The sequence below is a fragment of the Octodon degus genome, unplaced genomic scaffold (assembly GCF_000260255.1).
Source record: "Octodon degus isolate 3935 unplaced genomic scaffold, OctDeg1.0 scaffold00072, whole genome shotgun sequence".
Lineage (NCBI taxonomy): Eukaryota > Metazoa > Chordata > Mammalia > Rodentia > Octodontidae > Octodon > Octodon degus.
The window spans coordinates 8,216,782-8,220,697 of record NW_004524648.1 but is presented as its reverse complement, the minus strand read 5'-3'; the positions used below and the strand labels follow the sequence as shown (position 1 = coordinate 8,220,697).

Below are 3,916 nucleotides of genomic sequence, written 5' to 3'. Positions count from 1 at the left end.
TTTTTTTTTTTTTTCTTTAAACAAGGGAGCCCCCTAGGCATGCTGAGCAAGGCCAGGCAACAGAGTCCAGATGACGTGGCACACACCTGTAATCCCAGCACTGGGGAGACTGAAAACAGGAGGATCACCATAAGTCTGATCTGCACAGTGAGACCTTGTACCAAATACACAAAAAATGAAAATAAATAAACAAATAAAAAATAAGGGGAAATGTATATTTTTAGAAAATTGAAATGTAGTGGGGGCTGAGGCGATAACTTAGTAGAATAAGCGCTTGCCTGACAAGCGCAAGGGCCTGAGTTCAATCCCCGGTTCCGCAAAAAAAAAGAAAATTGAAATGTATTATAAAGCTATCATGATTGCTGGGCATGGTGGGACATACCTATAATTCCAGAACTAAAGAAACTGAGCCAGGAAGCTCACTTAGAGTTTGAGGTCAGCCTGGGCTAGGAACTGAGTATAAGGCCATCTTGAATCCAGGCATTGTCTTAAAAAAATCAACCCCTCCCACAGATGCTAAAAACTTTGGCAGGGGCCAGGGAGATGGCTCAGTAGAATAAGCACTTGCCTGGTAAGCGCAAGGGTCTGAGTTCAATCCTCGGTTCCGCAAAAAAAAACCTTAGGCATGACTTTCAAAATGCTCATAATACAAGCCCTACCCCAAAATTAAGCTCCAGAGAAAACTGCCTGCCAGACATACTCATTTAGCACATCTGTTGCAAAACACAATGGATGTGTTAAATTTTAAAATAACAAGAAATAAATATAAATAGTATATTAACCATACTTAAATTGTCAATGGTAAGTTATAATTAAATATTTGTGGATATCCAAACAAATGCTTTTGGAGAAGAGATAAATGCCTGTATAAACAGATGAACTCAAGACTTACTGATGAGTGGCCAGGGATTTAGCTCAGTGGCAGAGCTCCTGCTTGGCAAATGCAAGGTCCTGAGTTCAATTTCCAGTACAAAACAAAAAACAAAAAAACAAAAAAAACAACAACAAAACCACGGGGATGGGCTGGGGATATGGCTCAGTGGAATAAGTGCTTCCCTGGCAAATGCAAAGGCCTGAGTTCAATCCCCAGTTCCGCAAAAAAAAAAAAAAAACACGGGGAGAAAAAAGCTTGCTGACTGACCAACTGGAGTACACAGACAGCACATGAATAACATAATAGATGCAGTTATTTCTAAAATGAATCTTCGAACGTACTTAATGCACTCTTGTGAAATAAACACCTTCTGAATTTTGGTGCCTGCAAGTTTTCATCACTTTTGTGTGGACCATCATTCTTAACTGTTATATTTTTATTGCCCTTCCTGTCTCATAGTCTTCAATTAACACGATTTAACAGAAACTGTGTGAGGCCCAGGCTGCAGGTCATGACTTGGATGAGGAACTCAAGGGATAAAAATCACTGACACAGGACCTTCCTGGCAAACTCCAGGTTCTCAGCTCAATTCCCAGTACCAAAAAATAAAAAATAAAGGGCTGGGGATGTAGCCCAGTCTGAAGGTATTGGGTTCAATCCCCAATAGTGAAAAACAAAAATTAGATAGCTACTTGATCCTAAAAAATGAGAAAGTCCACAATTAAGTGGAAATGTATCTTTGCTCACTTCAACACCAAGACATCAGTGAGAATGCTACCTAAATTGAAGAAGCATAAAAATGCAGTACAGTATACTTTAAGATGTTAACCCACTACTTCAAAACATAGGATATCATAAGGATGGCTTAGTTGGGGAAACCTGATAAATATAGGAGACCCTCAGCATACCACTCTGGGACTCCTAACTGCAGTATATTAAGTTCTACAGGCATGAGAAATTGGTTTCCTTATGAAGTAATGTTTGATTCCTGTAGTGCCATTCTAAATATAATTCCTAGGGCAAGTAGGTGTATGGACTAGTCGAACTTAAAGAACTTTCTAAACGCTAAAGTTCTACGATTCCGTATCAGAAACCCAGAACTTTAACCGACGGATCCTTTGTGACATGTCAGAAGCCCGAAAAACCACATTCTACCAACATTTCAGGATCGGAGAACTGGCTGTGTTTTCGTAAATCCTGATTTACCCTAATCCCCAAAACACCTCACAATCCCAACGTGCGTCAGGGCTGACCACAAATGACTCATAAATGACACTCTTGGGCAACCAAGCCACACAAAGTCGTAACTGTGGGTCCTCACCACGTCCCTCCTTTCACCTCCTAGGCAGAAACTCAGGATCCCCGTCCACTCACCCCACAACCCTCCAACAGACCAAGGAAGGCACCTGACAGGCACTCGCTCTCACCTCAATCTCGTAGTCTTTCACGGGAGGGGGTGCAGCCGCCATGGCCAGGACCCCCACCATGCTCACCGCCTCCCAGAGTCGCTGCTCCTAGCACCTCATGCGGCCCAGACCAGCCCGCGTGGGGGCCATCGAGGCAGCCCGCTCTCCGCGGTCCACCAGCTCGGTCTCAGGTTCTCCCGCGCCCACCGGCGCGAAGAGAGAACCGACGCTGGGCCCAGCTCTGTGAAGCCAAACGCGGAAAGAGGCAGAGAAAAAGCGCGGGCAGCGAGGATCCTGGGATGCGGCCGGCGAACACAGAGGACCGCCGGCGGGAGCTCCAGGCTGAGTGCTTAGGCCTAGGCCCCGGGCGGAGAGAGCCGACAGAACACAGACTGAACCGCGGGGTCGCGGTGGGAGTTCTTGTCAATTGGGTTTTCGCGCCGTCTAGCGCTTAGGGGGCGGAACCTACGGCGGCTTTCTGGAGGCTGCGCGAACGGTGAGTCGGAAGGGACAAAATACATTCTTCCGCGAACCGTAAGGGGCGTGACTAATTGCATCACAGAGTTTAAAAAAACAACCGGGAATTTAGAGGTTCAAACTTCTGTCCGATAGCCGTTTCATCTTGAGGTCTTGCTTTGACTAAGGCCACTTAGTGAAAGAATCTCAAACTGGGGTCTTTTGTTCCCCACAGCTGTAGCTATTATTACCAAGGTTTCTCTCTCTAGTTTGCTTTCTTTCTTTTTGCATTCTTTCTTCCTTTCACTCTTTCCTTTCTTCCTTTTTTTTTTTTCTCGGTACCGGGGATTGAACTCAGGACCCCGCGCTTGCCAGGCAAGCACTTATTCTACTGAGCTATCTCCCTGACCCTCTTTCTTTCTTTCTTGATAGAGTTGTTTTGTAATCAAGGCTGGGCTGCATTTCATGATTCTCCTGCCTTGTCTTTCCAGTGCCAGAATTACAAGCAAGTGTCGCCATGCCCTGCTCTATTGCTAAGACTTTTTTTTTTTTTGGTGGAACTGGGGATTGAACTCCTCTACTGAGCTATCTCCCCCACCCTGCTAAGACTTTTTAAAAAGACTTTCACATATCTATCCATAGAAAATCATTAGTTTTTACTTTATTTACATGAATAGTAAAATTAAATATTCAGAATACTTTTTCACTCAGTATTGTTTTCAAGAGCCATTCATGATACATATAGATTTTATTCATTCCCTTTCCTCACATTCCATCCAGATATGCACATATATATAGTCATTTCCTTCATTATTAACGTGATTGTCTCCCAAGTTTCTGCTACTTAATGAGTAACCAATGGACAATCTTGTCAATGTCTCCTTTTTTTTTTTCTAGGTATAGGAGATCAAACTCAGGACCTTATACTTGCTAGGCAGGTGTTTATGCCGCTGAGCTATCTCCCCCAGAGACCCTTAATGTCTCCTTGATTACATGTAATATTTCTCTAACATACATAAATTGCAGGACTACCACATATGTTTCTAGTGTTTTAATTCATTTGAATTATAAAACATTTAAATTGCATAGAGTTAGGGACCAGGGAGATGGCTCAGTGGAATAAGCGCTTCCCTGGCAAGCACAAGGGCCTGAGTTCAATCCCCGGTTCAAAAAAAAAAAA

General features: G+C 43.6%; 1 protein-coding gene across 1 annotated transcript in view; it reads right to left on the bottom strand.

Annotated features, from left to right (window-relative positions):
- The window catches only part of Atad5 (ATPase family, AAA domain containing 5), a 60,970-nt gene that overhangs the window by 35,259 nt on the left and 21,795 nt on the right, over window positions 1–3,916 (bottom strand). The gene's annotated exons all lie outside the window — the stretch shown is intronic.